The sequence below is a fragment of the Gorilla gorilla genome, chromosome 1 (assembly GCF_029281585.2).
Source record: "Gorilla gorilla gorilla isolate KB3781 chromosome 1, NHGRI_mGorGor1-v2.1_pri, whole genome shotgun sequence".
NCBI classification, from domain to species: domain Eukaryota; kingdom Metazoa; phylum Chordata; class Mammalia; order Primates; family Hominidae; genus Gorilla; species Gorilla gorilla.
Genome location: NC_073224.2, coordinates 81,010,142 through 81,027,091, shown reverse-complemented (window position 1 = coordinate 81,027,091; position 16,950 = coordinate 81,010,142).

The following is a 16,950-nucleotide window of genomic DNA, read 5'->3' as shown; positions in this document are numbered from 1 at the left end:
GAGAGGATGGAAGCTTTTGCAGATCCTTTGCCCATGATTGAAGGAGAAATCCAGCGTGGAATGGGTTGGGATATAATGTTTTGGAATAAGGTCAGTTGTGGGGTTCTCAAGTGGTTTGAGGTCCTGGCTCAGCAGAAGGAACCCTCCAAAAAGTCAGGGTCTGCAGCCAGGTGAAGTATGTGTATACGTAGCACAACCCAGGCATGGGAATGCCTAAAGAGGCAGAGGATACAGGGAGCTGGCCCTTCAGCCAACTCCACAATATAGCTTTTTTGTAAAGCTAGTAAGAAAAATATCTGAAAAGATATGGCCTGAGATCATCTCAGAGGTAGAGACAGAAGTGACCTTGATGCACATTTATGGAGAACCTTGGCAGAGAAGGGGCATCAAGGGGTCACTGCTCATAGGCTCATAAGGGATATCTAACATTCGCTTTTAAATGTACAGCCACACAGCCTCCCAGAAAGAGTCCTAATACTTACATCTAAAAACCTGAGTCCTGGTTTCAGACTGCCACTTGCTTACTGGACATTTTGCTTCTCTATGGCTCAATTTTACTCTTTGTAAAATGTGGATAATGCTGCCCCCTCCCTACTGAATAGGAATGCTAAGGGATTGGAATGATATAGAGACATAGAACCTCAGGACTGGCAGGGAATTTAAAGGTAATCTTATCCAAACACTCTTCTTATATTTGATTCATTCCTGGCAAATAACAATAGCTAACATTTATAGAGTGTTTATACCAGGTGCTAGGCACTGTTATAAGCCCTTACATGTATTAGCTCATTTAAGCCATACAATAACTCTATAATGCAGAGGCTATTATTGCTACTCTATAGACTGGGAACTGAGTAACAGAGGAATGAAATAACTTTCCCAAGATCACATAACTAGTGAATGTCAGGGATGGGGATGGAACCTGAGCCATCTGACCCTGGAGCTTCCTCATTGAATTACCATGTTCTATAAATGTACACTTCAGGAGTGACATTTGAAGTAAATAGAAGATAGCACCACAGTTATCATTGCTTTTATTTATGACAAAGTGCCTAGATTGTTACAATAAATTTATATGTGGCTGAGTTTTTAAAATAAAATATTTACCACTAGGGGTGCCAAACAAACTGTGGAAATTGCTATTACCGATGAGAATCTCCTAAGAAAATTAATTCTCTTGGTGATTTGGGTAGTTTCACATATACAAAACTGGCTTTAAATCTGAAAAAATTGGAAACTATTGGGTTTTAACATCAGTTCAGAAGACACATCACTCAATTTCTGTACCAAAAGCAAATTATTGCCCACTGCCTAACACAGTGCAAGAATGGAGCCAGCAATTTGAAGAGCTGAAATGTTGTAATGCATTCAGGTAATAAACGCTCAGTGAGAAATTGACATTTTCTTCAGAATTTCAGAATTATGAATTCCTTAGCTGAGGTGGCTTACTTTTTCTGGCTTTTTTTTTTGGGTGAAAAGTGGATGAAGTAGGACAAAGATGGTAGGTGACAATTAACAAATCATGGTCCCTGTCCTCAACAGAGTTACCAGTTCCTCAAAGGGGGAAAGAAAGAGCAAGACACAAATGATTACAATTCAAGGACTAAGTGCCAAGACATTGGGCAGTGAGCACATGGAAAACACAACTAACTTGATCTTTGAGGGCTAGGGGAATTCCTAAGGTATGCAGCATCTAAGCTGAGGCCTGAATAATCAGAAGTCTTCCCAGCAAAAAGTGGGTGAGAGAATTAAGCTGAAGGCATAGCATGTGCAAACTCACGGAGGAGGGAAAGGGGAAAGAGCACAGTAGGAAACTTTCAAAGAAAGTATTACCCTTCCACTGACAAATGGGGAATCTGAGGCTCATAAAAGTTAAGTGGCTTGCTCAAGTTCACACATCTAATAAGTATAGAACCCAAATCAAATGCACATCTATTTGACTCTAAAGTCATCCCCTTTGTGAAGCATGATGATATCTTCTCTCATCACTTAGAAGTGCCCACACCATTTAATAGAGTGTTTCAATAACATAGAAGCTAACATAACTGAGTGAGGGTGTAGCATCTACCAGGAAGCTGGAAGTATGATCTGTTACTATTAGATGAGAAACCCATAAAAAAGGCACTAGTCAGTTCAAAAAAAAGGGGGAATTTAGGATGCTAGTATTTTTTTTCTGGTGGATGTACAATTATTAAATGTATTGGGAAGTAGGAATATTTCAGAAGTACGGAGACATTAGAGACTCGGATTTGAAATGAAGATGAATGTAGAAAGGGCTAAAAGAAGGTTTCAGATTAAGTGCTCTGGGAGCCCAGAGGAAGGAAATGTCCTTCTCCCTAGGAGGGGTTATGGGAGACTTCACCTGGGAAGTGGCCATTCATCTGGACCGTAAAGAATGTAGGTTCAGGAGACTGCTCCATTGCACCTAGACATTTTATAAATAGAAACATGAGATCCGAGTTTTCTTAATGAATAGTGAGACACTGATTAGAGGGAGAGTAGAAGACCATTGTAGACAGAAAGATGTGAAGCTTTGGAATATGGATGGGTTTGGGAAGAGTAGAAGAGAAGTGAGATTGATGGATGAATTTGATTTTGGATATGTCAGGCTTTGGGAGAGTGAGCTTATATACTATAATAGAGCTGTCCTGGCAGTGGCTGGAGTTCTGGAGCTCAGAAGAGAGATCTGGATTGGTGATTTAGATCTGGAGCCCATTTACATGGACATAATAGTTGCTGGATGGAGACCACCAACAGGAGAGAAAACAAAGAAGACTGAGGGCAGAATCTCAACCCTATTTCCTTGACCTCTGGATCAAGTTTTATATTTCTTCTTTAGTCCTTATAGCTGAAGTGCTTGATACCCAGAAAATAGCCTGAAAATACTTACTGATTGGCTCATAACAATAACCAAATATGTAGTTGAAGATGATATTGGGACTGAGATCAGTTACTTGTTCTTTGGATCAGTTACTGGTTTCTTGGCTTCTGATCTACTTCTAATGACAAGACCCCTCAATCACCATTCCTCTTTGGAAGCTGATAATCATTGGCCCCTGGATTTTTTGTTTGTTTGTTTGTTTGTTCGAGATGGAGTCTCATTCATTCTGTCACCCAGGCTGCAGTGCAGTGGCGTGATCTCGGCTCACTGCAACCTTTGCCTCCCAGGTTCAAGATATTATTTTCTTGCCTCAGCCTCCCAAATAGCTGAAATTACAGGCATGCACCACCACTCCCAGCTAATTCTGATATTTTTAATAGAGATGGGGTTTCACCATTATGGCCAGGCCAGACTTGAACTCCTGACCACAGGTGATCCACCTGCCTCAGCCTCCCAAAATGCCGGGATTATAGGCATGAGCCACCTGTCCAGCCAGCCCCTGAATTTTTGTTTTCTACCTAGCACTCCAGCCCCCAAGCTCTCCTCCACCAAACTGAGCATCTCCTTAGGCACCCAGCTATCTCCAGGGAATCAGGAGCCACTATGTGGTGAAATACCATGGTGGAATTTCACAAGGAAAATCCATACCATGACCAGCATTCCAGAAAGCTCTTGGATCAACCCTTCCAGTACTTGAGGTCTGGACATAGGGACTCAGGAAGTGCAACTGTGGCTTTTTGACAGAAAAGGGAAGGGAACCTAGGATCCAGCTTTGAGATACGACAAGTACAGAATAGCCAAGGGAGCCATCAATTCCTAGGCTAACCTAGGCCGCCATCTTGCCACTGTTTCCATGAGCATAGAAAGACAGAAAGTTTGGTGTAAACACCAGATAAGACCTGTGATGACCTCAGAGCTCTGGCCAAGAAGAAGGGGAAAGAGGAGCAGTGGACACTATCTAGATGATTAATCAACACCTCCAAAGCCTGTCCTATCCAGGTAATGCTTTGGGAGTAAGTCTTCCTATTTCCCACTTATCATTCCTACACAATTTCTGACTTGCAAGCCTGTGTTCACCTGGCTGCAGCTATGTAGGATTATAAATTATTGCCCTTTCATCCTATGAGGACACAAACTTCTTGGGGGCCAGAACAAGGTTTTCATTTAGGAAGCATCTAGCACTGTGGGTCTCGGTCCATTCCCACTCCCGGACTGAAGCTGGGAGAGGGAGGGTGTTGGAAAAAAGAGATGGAGAGAGGGAAGGAGAGATAGAGCTGGGGGAGGGGGGAAGAGAGACAGAGAGAAAGACAGAGGGAAAGAGAAAGAAAGAGAGAGACAGATGGGCTTCCAACTAAGTCTGCTAGGTTAAGAGAGAAAATGGAATGGATAGACTAAAGGTTCTTCCAGGTGGAGACACTACTGGGGGGTAATTTTCTCTTTTCTCTTTCTTACCCCAAATATTTTCCCCATAGCAAAGGTGAGAAGGCTGAGTACCCCATGCAGTCTTTACACGTGACTCTACCCACCACTGGGAAAAAGAGCCCTGTTATGAGCTGCCAACTGTGTGCCTCCACATCTCCTTACAAGAGCATTCACCACCACATTCTGTAGGCAGTGGGCTCAGGAGTGTTAGGCACAGAGACCCAGGAAATAAATGGCTTCCCTAAAGCAATGAAGCAGTTCAGCCCCGCCAGAGAACCCCAGCACTGGGGGAGGGAGTTCAAGAGTGGACAGTGTCCCAGAGTTTCCCATGGAGCCCTGCACACATTCCCATGCACGGCACCTGACCATGTGTGGACGAGGGGAGCCTCTGCAATGGCTGGGAACTAACGCTTTCCCAGCACCTACCATACAGACAATCAGGAGTCAAATGTTCACACCATCCTAGGGAAGCTGCCTGGGGAACTCCCAGACATTTAAAATAGGGGTCTAGGCACAATGTGATACTCAAAAGGCCCACAAAGAGAGTGAAGAGCAGAGAGCAGACGTTGCCGACAGTAGTCAGACTTGCCTAATGGGCACTTCCTAAAAGTAGCCTAACTCAGGAAGGACAGCCACTTGTTAGGACATTGTGGGGGCATTCAAGCATTAGCTGGGTGGTTTCAGTAAATGACTTGTTTACTCCCTTCCAAGTGAGATAATGTGGGGTTGTGCTGGACTAATGGCTAAGAGGTTTACTTAGAAAGGACTATTGCAAGACTTGGGGCTTCTTTTCTGGGAAGTGGAGGAGGGACTTCTTAAAAATGGCAGTGAATAAGCTGCTAAGTACTGGGTTAATTGTTTTAAAAGACAAAAATAAAAAGATGACCATGAGGATAGTGTAATTAAAATGCCTACCCTCACAAGGAGCTAGAGAAGGCCCTGTATCCCTAAAGCCAGGGCTGAGCTGGGTTCTGTCCCAGCCTGACTCAGCAGGACTTGGTGACCTCATTGCACAATAGGGATGATGTCTGGGAAAAGTTCTGGAGAGCCAGCTGCCTGCCACAGAGACAGGAAGGTTGGAGTTACAGGCAGGCACTGGCTGGAGGAGGGAGCATGAGAAAGTGGCCACAACAAGCAATGATGAGCAAAAGGAACCTGGGTGGTGGGGGGACTTGCCTGAGCTGGAAAAAAACGTGGATGGTTGTACAGCTCCAAGCTCTGCCAGTCCAGGAAGAGCCAGGATCTTCCTGCTACGTTAGTGGAATAGGTGGGAAGGGATCCTACCCCTGCCCCAAATCTCTCTCCTACTCTGGTCCCACAAGATAGTAAACACCTTTATGGTAAACTGTGACAGCCAGCACTTTGCCTGCTGAATATCTCTCCCCAACCCATTTTTCTAGAATCGGAACCTGCCCATCCCCCACCCCAGGCAATAACCCGGACATTTGACCTAGGCCTGGCCAACAGAAGTTCCCCATTTCTCTAGACACAGTGATGGGTTCAGTGCACATGTCCCAGGCAGGTCCAATCAGAATCTTTCTCAGAAATTAGGAAAGAGAAGCTCTCTTTCTAATGGGCTTCCCAAGTAGGGACCATGTAAGCCCAGAGTTCACCACAGTCATCTTTCCTAGCTTTATGGCAGAATCCTATCCACAGTAACAAATAATGACATTAATACCTAGCAGGAAATAGAACCAAATACAGAAAGAAATGGAGTCCAGACAATGTTGTTTGAGCTCCTAGATCCACCTATCCCTGAACTCCTAGGTAGGAGAGCCAGTGAGTGCTCCTCTGACTTAAGCTAATTTGTGTTAGGCTTTTGTCAAGCTGGCTTACCTTTTAAGTCTTTGAAAGTCCCTGGCAAAATTCATATTCCCATTAGGCGTATGCCTTGACCCAGGTGAGAAACACCTAAATGGGAACCTAAGAACCAATAGTTGCCTGGGCCCTGGGAGCAGAAGCAGGAGTGGAGAATGAGTTGGGCATTCAGAGACGAAAAATAAACACTTCCTTCTCCATCATTCTGCTGGGGACAGGTACTGAGGCCCATGTGCTTTTCCTGGGGAGTGTGGAGAGAAGGTCCAGTGGAATTGTAAGGCAGCCATTGCTACATCTGAATAGAAGACAGGGAGTCGTGGGGTGGGCCTACGAAAGAGTACACACTTGTTATGAAGCTTGTGTGCTTACTGTGCTTTCCAGTTGGAAAGGCGCCGTACCCAGGGCCAGTTACTGCTGGCATCACAAGGCTCTGCTCCCTGCTTTGTGGAGTGCCTGCCTGAGTGAGGATGGCAGTCCCAGGCACCGTGTCCATCCGTGATAGACCTGTTTTCCTCCACCCCCGGCTCCCAGCATGGAACATCTCCTTTGAATACTTCTCAATCCTTTTGGCTCCTCTATGGGCACAGCTGGCTCAGAGGGCTCTGAGCAGCATCTTTCTATTCTGGGAAACTACAGCCACGAGCCCGTGTGAGCAAGTTTGCACCATCACACTCTGAGACCAGAGTCCTGCCCTTTCTCCTCCTCTGTGCCTCAAGATTCTGCATGTAGTGTGCCTGGCCCACTGAACCCTGCCTGGGGAGGGTGGGGTGCTGAGTGATGGAATGCTAGCCAGGGAGGGATACGACTGAGCCCCAGCTCCCCAGACTGCCTGCCAGCCAGACAGCAGAATCGTTATCTACATCCAAGAGTGAGCCAGGCTTCCCACACTAAATTAGCAAGAGCAAAGCAGATGTCTCCCTTCAGTGCAGCAAAGGATTATATGGGATAGAGTCAGCTTATTTCCCCTTATGTTACAGATAAGGGCAAGTGTGGGGATCAGAGTAGCTGCCTTTCTGGCCCAGGACCACACCATGAGTGGGCAGACTAAGGTCAAAGCTGCACTCACCCCCGGCCTGGTTCTGCTCCTCCCTGGCTACCACAGGCAAGGTTTCCTTCCCCATAAACTTCTGACTCTCATTTTGCTCTTGGAGCTCTAGTATTCATTTCTTATGGCCTCTGAAGAAGGAATGGAGGCCATATTTTAGGTTTCATCTTCTTTTGTGTTGACCATTTTAGAAACTTCACATTCTTGCCCTGTCTGCCCCCTTCCCCCCTGAGCCCACTCCCCTGTGGGAGAGCTCTGGTCTGAGACACTAAGCCCTCTTCTCTTCTCCAGATGTTCTCCCCTGCTGCAGTGCATACGAAGTTCCTCATCAGTAGCATAAGGGAGTTAATGCAGTTTAATTGTTTGTGTCTCCTCCAAAATTCATGTTGAAACTTAATCCCCAATTTAACAGTATTAAAAAGTTCGGCTTTTAGGAGATGATTAGGCCACAAGGGCTCCACTTCCCTCATGGATGGGATTAGGACCCTTATAAAGGGGATGGAGACAGTGAGTTTGAACCCTTTTTGTTCTTGCATCCCTTCCACCATGCGAGGACAGCGAGCGCAAGGCTCTATCTTGGAGGCAGAGACTGAACCTCCCCGTGCTTTGATTTTGGGCTTTCCAGCCAACAGGGCTGTGAGAAATAAATTTCTATTATTTATAAATTACTCAGACTCAGGTATTTTACTATAGCAGCACTAACAGACTGAGACAGAGTGGAGGGGCCAGGCTCCTTGCTGGCTTGTCATTCTGTGATCTCCCAACATCTTCAGCTTCTCAGCCTGAGTTCTAGCAGGTGAAACCTTCCCACCTGAGATGGTCAGGTTCACACCTCCCTCTCTTCAGCACTTACACTCACTGCAGGTGGCAGAGAATAATCGAGAAAGCATAGCTTCCTACACAGCCTGCCTGAGTTTGAATTCTCGCGCTGGCACTTACTCTCTGTAAGTTTAGAAAGTTATTCTCAGTTTTCTTGCGTGTAAATTGGAGATCATCACCAGATGGGGTGGCACACACCTGTAGTCCCAGCTACAGGTGGGGAGAGGAACTGTGGCAAGGGGGTGAGGGTGAGGCAAGAAGGTTGCTTGAGCCCAGGAGTTCATGGCTGCTGTGCACTATGATCCTGTCTGTGAATATCCACTGCACTCTAGCCTGGGCAATATAGCAAGACCCCATCTCTAAAACAGATAAATAAATGAATTTGATATTATAATCTTCCCTACTTCATAGGCCAGCTGTGCTAATTACATGAGTGCATTCGTGGAAAGCCCTGGGATGGCGCATTCTGCTGCAGAGTGCTTCATTCATGCTAGCTGTTATTCAGCAAAGATTTTTGAATGCATATCAAAAGAAAAAACATCCTACCCTTGCTTTAACTTGAGTTGGTCCTGACTTTATGTGTAAACCTCCTTTTTGGGGTTAGCACCTGCCCCCTTGCCTCTTGCTCGGCTGAACGCCGATGGGACTCTATCGCTTTGGCTCTCTGGGGCTTTGTCAGGTTGTACCAAGAAACACCTCTGAGATGAAGGAGGTAGGAACCTAACCTGGCTTGTGGCAGAACTGGGTTTAAACTTCTGTTAAGCCACTTATTAGATGTGCGGCCTCTGGATAATTCCTTATCCCTCCATATCTTAATTCTTCCTTCTGAAAGAAGTGGTCATCATGGGGACCCCCTCTTGATGGCTTATCGATCAGAGGAAATCACGGATGAGTGTTTCAAAAGCAGTGTCCAAAACGTGGTGGAAACTCAGCAGGGTGTCGAGGGTGAAGGTCTGCGGCATGTGCCTGATCCTGCTCCCTCCCTGCTCAAACGCTACCCCTCAAAGAGGTCTTTCCTGACATCCCCTCTAAAAATGGCCTTCCCAAGGCCCTTCCCAGCACTATTTTTCTTAATACCCCCTAACACCAGCTGGCATTTTATATTTCATCCTTCCATTTGTTTATTGTCAAATTCTGCACTGCAGTGACCCTCTCAGAGGGCAGGCCCTCTGCCTGAGTCTGGTTCCCAAAGCCTAAAGCAGTACCTGGCTCATGTGGACATATTCAATAAATGTTGCCACTTGAGAACGTATTTTATATCCTAGTCATTTTTGGTTCCCTCATGGCATGTTTTACGGCAAGCGGCAAGGTTTTGAATCCAGCAGAACAGGATTTAAAACTTGCCTTTTCTACCTTAAGAAATGAACTCTGAGCTCCTGTTCGTCCTTTTGTAAAACAGAGAGAATAATATTTATACCACAGGGTTATCGTGAAGATTAACTGAGATGATGTTGTCTAGAACAGTGACTGACACACAGAGGTAGCTCACGAAACCCTTGCTGAATTGATAAGTGCAAGAAGGAAAGATGGAATCAACTCCCCCTTATCTGAGCCCCACCTGCCCCACCTTTCTTTCCTCGCTCACGTCCTCCTTCCTTCCCCTCCCCGAGGCTGGCACACTGGGGACCCTGCTGATCCTGCAGCCACAGGCATCTGTCTCTCTGCGTTCCTGCTGGCAGCAGCAATCTGGATCAGCATTAGAAATTATTACCCTTTAAAGAAAGGGTCAGCCACTATTTTAGCTCAAGTGCCACAAATAGGAAACAAATTTTGCCAGAGGCACCAGAGTGGCTGAAGGAACATTTTTCCAATTTTCACAAAGGCGTCACCAATACCCATTGGAACTTTGGCTTTATGTTTGGTTTTTTCTATAAGGCCACTAATATTCACTTCCTGTATCTCTTTTTTCCTTTTTTCCAGTCTATGCAAAGTCATCCTCCTCCTTCTTGCTTCTTTTTTTTTTTTTTTTTTTGAGACAGAGTCTTGCTCTGTCACCAGGCTGGATGGAGTGCAGTGGCACAATCTCTGATCACTGCAACCTCCGCCTCCCTGGTTCAAACAATTCTCCTGCCTCAGCCTCCTGAGTAGCTGGGACTACAGGCACACGCTGCCATGCCCAGCTAATTTTTTTTTGTATTTTAGTAGAGATGGGGTTTCACCATGTTGCCCAGGCTGGTCTCGAACTTCTGAGCTCAGGCAATCTGCCCTCCTCGGCCTCCCAAAGTGCTAGGATTACAGGCATGAGCCACCATGCCCAGCCTCTCACTTCTATTTTTATACCTCTCCTTTTTTTCGGCTTTTGTCCTTTTCTTCTTTCCTTAAGAAGCAAGCCTCCTTGCGCTAGTCTCAGTGCCATGTATTACAACCTTCTCTCACTGGTCCCTTACTCCCAACCCCATCTTCCTTGCTCTGCGGGTGGACAGAATATGGTAAGATTTCAGTATCTGGACATAGGAGGAGATAGAAGGCCCAACATTGTGAGGTTTACATCACTGGAGAAAATTGATCCTACTGGTCTCCGTCCCTCTCTTTTCAAGCTGTCAGAGTGAAAGCACTGGGTTATCCCTGCCACACAATTTTCTCCATTATCCTGTTAGTAAGTAGAAAGAACTACACAGTTAGAACAAATACAAAGACAATGTACTCTGTGGGGCTTCTGAAAGAAGGCATCAGGGTTGTTGGGTCTGGGCTAGTTTGATTTCATAGTCTTCTCAGCCCCATCCAAGAGTCAATCTGTAAGACTTCTGTAAACCACACACAGGCAGCTCACAGAGCACAGGCTCTAATCTTGGTGTTCAACCAGGGACCTACCACTCTCCCTAGGGTCAGTCACCCTACCCTTCATCATTCATATATAGCCTCTTGAGTTTACATTTTCTCTTCTGTCAGATGAGAATAATAATCTCTACTCAGCTCTGCACCCTTTAGAGCGTGTTCTGGGGAACAAATGTGAGGCTGCAGGCTCTAGGCATTTGGAAAAAGGGTAGGGAGGGGCTTCAGAAAAAGTCTGTAAATGCATCCTGCTTTTTTCCCTGTTAACACGGTTAAGTGGAGGTCCAGATTACATTTTTTTCTTTTTTCTTTTTTCTTTTTTTGCAAATTTGAGGAAAGCCCAGATTCAGAGGAGCAAGTCCCATCTGAGACGGAGTATTTTCTCACTTGGAATAGCACAGTTGGAAGGTGTCAACTCAACAGCTCAAGTCAGATTTTGAATACACTTGGCCTCAAGGCAAGCTATTCCTTCCTGTATCAGCATCCCAGCTTCACACATCCCATCTGAGCTGAGCCAGGGCTGGATCTCAGAAGACACACGCTCCTGGGGCCTTTGCTCAGTCTGAAGTCAGGGGCCTAGCCTTTGTCAGAATGTGATGTGGTGCTGGGTGCCTTGAAGTGACTGGAGTCCATGGTACTATGAACCTGAATGTGTCAGCCACTTAGGAGTAATCCAGAGAAACCTTTTTCTTACAAAGAACAAGCTGAGTGGCCCTGGATTTTACAAAATGAAAAGTGTTTTAAATGACACAGATATTTAGGTTAAAGGAGAAAGTTAGAGGAAGATATATTAGGGGAATATATATATGCACATATACAAATGAATACATTATTATGAGCCAGGCATTGTGCTAAGCACTTTACATGCTAGATTTCATTTACTTAAATGCTTAAGAAGAAAAATGGAGGAAAAGAGTTGTCTAAGTCGCTGAGAGCATACATTTATCCTGTACCACAGAATGAAGATGAATGAAAAGCCCTGGTAAGAAAGTCGGTAAAAGGATCCTACACAGAGACCATTTTTAGTCTGGGCTGCTAGCCAGAGGTATCTAGAAGAAAGGAAATAATGAACTTGTAGAATGTCAGAGCTGGAAAGAGCCTCAAAAATGCATCTTGTCTAACTACCGTCTGTTCCATCTTACAGATGAGGCTAACGAGGTCCAAAGAAGGGAAGTGGCATACCCACCGTGACACAGTTGGTCGGATCCAGTGCCCACTCCTCGGCCAGGGATCTTTCAGAAAAATCTAACAGGGTCCTCAGTCTCCTACCAGCTAGATTTTTTTTTTAATGACTGTTCTTATGTTGCCCAAGCTGGTCTCAAACGCCTTGGCTCAAGCAATCCTCCTATCTCAGCCTGCTGAGTAGATGGGACTACAGGCACACAACCCTGCGCCTGTCAGCCAAATTTTTAAGTCACCATATTTCATGGACCAGAAAAGTCATCTGTCCTGGAGTGTTGTACATGTCTTGCTATTCACTTGTTAACCTGTGAATGAGTAATCGCCATGTGTTGCCATTGCCACGCATCACATAAAAAGTCTCTTTTTGCTGATGCCCAGGCTTACCAATCCAGCACTAGAAGTGATGTGCCCTCCTTGGCTTGCTAATGCATCTGCTCATGGAGCCAGCCAGCCAGCTTCATCCTGGATTATGGTCCCAATGTCTTTATTGAGGTCTGGCCCCTAAGCGCAAGAAAGCCAGGCTTGACATCTGCCATTTGAACCTGTTTGTGTTTCTTGGGACCTTAGATTCACAGGACATTCAAGCTGATAGACAGCCCATGTGGTATCTGGCTCAACCCCACCAATTATAGAGCAGCAAGATGACTTTCCCAAAAGTGGCACAACTAGTTAAAAGCTGTGATGCCAGTGCCTCTGCTCACTTCCTATAGGAAAGTACTAGTGTTGATTATGGTCATGTACTAGTATAGATCACTAGTACCAATGGATACTGGGAGAGTGTCACTGCTGGGACCACAGTACGAGGAGAGAGGAGTGGCAGGAAAGAGCAGCATCCATGCAGCCGGATGCTTGTGCAATGCACACCTGGTCAGGGAGGCTGCAGGAGCTCTGCTTCCTTGCATTTGCCCAGAGAAACACTTTCCACTGTACAACTCATTTACATCTCATTTGACCTTTAGGAAGGACACAGAACAATAATTCTCAGCTCCATTTCCCAATAAGGTTGTACAGGCTCAAAGATAAATAATTGATATCAAGTAACAATATGATTTAAGTTTAATATAAATAATAAATGATAATAATGTAGTATCAAATAATTGACTGTGTTCGCACAGCAAGTAAGTTATGGAGATTGAGGTCCCATATCTCTAGGGGTGCGCTTCCTACACAATAATAGCCTTGATAATAAATGACACTTATTTAGCATTTACCAAGTGCCTCTCACTGTCATTCTAAGCTACACAAACATATATATATGTATATATGTATGTATACGTAACTTCTCATTCATTCTTCGTAACAGCCTTTTTAACGTAGGTACCCATTTCATAGACAAGAATATCAAGATGTTAAAACAAAGTTCAAACCGAAACCATATTCAAATAGCAATACTTTGTTCAGGGATTTCAGCTCGTGGAATCTGCCCAAGACTCAATGCTCTTGAATCACCAGTTGTAGGCAGAACTTTCCTTCCCTCATTGCCTTCCACCCAACCAAACACACACACTGTCTCTTCATTCCAAAAAGGAGCTAAACTAAAGCCCAGAAGTTCCATGAACTTTTTGTCCCTGGGTTGCCCAGGATCTCTCATTTTAAGCTTAATAATAGCAAGAGGAAACCTCTGGGTGCGGCGGCAGCACTTGCTGGGCTGCACAGCCTGGGCGAGCATGTCCTGAGAGTGGGGAGGCGGCAGGCCGCTCCAAGAGCGCCTCCAGAGGCCGAGCAAGGAAGTGGCAGGGCCCAAGGCTCCCGCAGCATGGGCGAGATGGGGATGCGCTTAAACAACAGTGATATTAGGAGAGTTTGACTCGAATCTAGAAAGCAATAAACTGAAATCTTTCAATCCATATAATGCCCCACAATCAAAAACCAAATTATCTGGTATCAAGGGCAACTGAGTAGATGGTAAGTACAGGCAAGGAACGGGTGGGTGGTGGAGTGAAAAATCCAGGGTGGAAAGAACATGCCAGTCAACAGGTGGGAGAGAGAAAAAGCAGGATAAACAGAGGATTTGCAAGAATGCCCAGGAGAGAAAATGAGATATTTGAGTAAAGCCGAGCTGCAGGATGGGGGTGGGATCGGCGTTTGCTTCCTCAGCACAGCATGATCAGAGGGTGCTAGCCTCAGGGACAGCGGGCTCCATGTTCTGCTTCTCCAGGTCTGGGATTCTGTCACCACAGGGAAGAGCTTTTTCAGGAAAGGCATACTGGAGGGACATGTATCCTGTGATCGGTGTCAAGAGTGTGGTGCCATCCCTAAGGAGAGGCTAGAAATCAAAATTATAGCTTTAAAAATTGAAAAAAAATTATTTTCATTTCTATCTATTTCCAGGTCACTAAGTCCAATAATAGGATCATTCACTTCTCAATCATGCTCAACCCCAGGCATCTGCTCAGTTCATATGTCTGCAGAATGAAAGAAATATGCAACCTGAATATCTGCTAAAACCATGACAGGTTCTTTCTTTATTTCCTTTTTTTTTTTTTTTCTGATGGAGTCTCACTCTTGTTGCCCAGGCTGGAGTACAGTGGCACAACCTCAGCTCACTGCAACCTCCGCCTCCTGGGTTCAAGTGATTCTCCTGCCTCAGCCTCCCGAGTAGCTAGGTCTACAGATGCTCATCACCATGCCTGGCTAATTTTTGTATTTTTAGTAGAGACGGGGTTTCACCATGTTGGCCAGGATGGTCTCTATCTCTTGACCTTGTGATCCGCCCACCTCGGCCTCCCAATTACAGGTGTGAGCCACTGTGCCCAGATGCAGGTTCTTCCTTCGACTCTGAAGAGCTCACATTCCAAATTTGTCAGTAACTGTTTTTTTGTTTTATAGAATATGTCACAGAGTAAGAAGCTCAGAGCTTCAGACAAGTGAGGAGATAACACTGCATATGTAATTCTGTCAGAATCCCAAGCCAAGAGTTTGTGATGCTGAGCTGAGAGAGCATAGGGTCTCTCAGTGTTACTGAGTGTGTGTGTGTGTGTGTGTGTGTTTGTGTGTGTGTTGTGCATCTGTGCATGTAACCCATGGGCAACAGGGAATATGAAGTGGTCTACAGTAGACACTGGTGGGCCTGTCCCAAAGGTGTCACATGTGGCGTGCACATGTTCATCACCATCCCTGAACCAATCTGGAGAAGCAGGGTCCTGTGACTGTCTTACTGAAGGCTCCCACCCAGGGCTTCACTCTATGTATAGGGAATAAATCAAGCTTAAGGTAATGAACTGCTGGGGGCAGGTAACAAATCTCAGGGAAAGATGGATCCCTGTGGGCTACATTTGGATGTGCAAAGCCACCAAAAGAATAATAAACAAGGAGGGATATTCACAAAGACATAGCCCTGAGAACAAGGAGAGTGGGGGCTGAGATGTACCAAGAGGGGATCCTGATGAAGGATTAAGCTCCTTGGGTAATTTTCTTCCATCAGCTAGGTGAAAAACGGCACCGAGCTGCAGCACTACGTTTTCCATTCTATGAGATAACTCCATCTGTGCTTCTTTTCTAGGGCTGTGGCAGCAAAGTACCACAAACTGGGTGGCTTAAAATGACAGAAATGTATTGTCTCATAGTTGCGGAGGCTGGAGGTCCAAACTCAAGTTGTCAGCAGGGCGGTGCTTCCTCTGCAACCTGTGGAGCGGATGCTCACTCACCTCTCCCAGCCCCTAGTTGCTGCCAATCCTTGGTATTTCCTGGCTTGCGGCTGCAGCACCTCAGTCCCTGCCTCTACTGCTCCATTGCCTCTTTCCCCCATGTCTATCTGTGTCCAAATTTCCCTTTCTCATAAGGACATTTTTCACTGGATTAGGGCCCAAACCTAATCCAGTGTGACCTCATCTTGACTTGACTACATCTCTAAAGATTTTATTTCCAAAAAAGGTGACAGTCACAGGTAATAAACATGTCTTTGAGGGGACACAATTCAATCCATCTCATCACCGATTACCTTAGCCTTTTGGTAAACCTCACACAGCCTAGAGTCGTACTGTGAAGAGAAAGAGACAGAACCACAGAGGAAGTGTAGCCTGCCTCCCACCCCTCTCCACTGTGGCGGGAGAGAGGGGTTCTATTTAAACCAGCTTGGGAGATGCTGTGAAGAGCAATAGCAACTGCCTCATGTACTCCTTCTCCTCCCCAATATAATTTAGAGGGTAATGACCCTTAGAAGGGATGTGTGTGTGTGTGTGTGTGTGTGTGTGTGTGTGTGTATGTGTGTGTGTCCCATTTGCACTGGTCTTATTCCACCTCCATCCCCAGAAAATCATAAACCTCTAGGGAACAGAACGGTGCCTGGCTCTCATGTGTATTCTCTATATTCCAGGTGCAAGCTGCTGCACTCAATAAATATTTGTAAAATTGAATGGAATGAACCTAAATTGAGTTGTGGGGAACAAATTATGCCAACACTCCTTTGGCCTTGGAAAGTAAAAAGAAGGGAATTTGTTAAGAGAAAGGCCAGGGCTGGGAAAGGAGAGAAAATGATTCCCCCGAAGTACTGATGAGGCCAGCCATGTCAATAGCTCTTCTCCTAGCATGTTACTAACTTTTCAAAGGTTCCACCTCTCTTTGTCCTCTCAATAAGGACATCTGTCCAGCTCCCTCTCTATGTTGTTTGAAATTATAAAAGTGTCACCTCCACTGAAGACCCTTCTGTTACCACATGACTGCTGGTGTCCCTCAGGCGCCCCCTGCAATGATGCTCCTGTCACTGTTAGTACCTGAAAAGTAACAGTGTTGCCACTAACGCCTGGCTCACACCTCTGCAGCATCACTGACTCCCACCAAGCACCAAGGCCACCACCACTACCACTGTCACCAGCTTTCTGCGGAAGCCAGCACCACTGCCCCAAGCCTGCAACTCCTGTTAGCAAAGCTGCTGCCAAAGCAGCTGCCCCAGCCCTGAGGCTACTACCATGCTGGGCTCTCCATGCTTCTTGGAGAACGTAGAAATACTGCTTCAGGTATCTATAATGCCTGTCTGGCAGCCCCCTCACCCTAAGGCCCAGCACAGGACCAT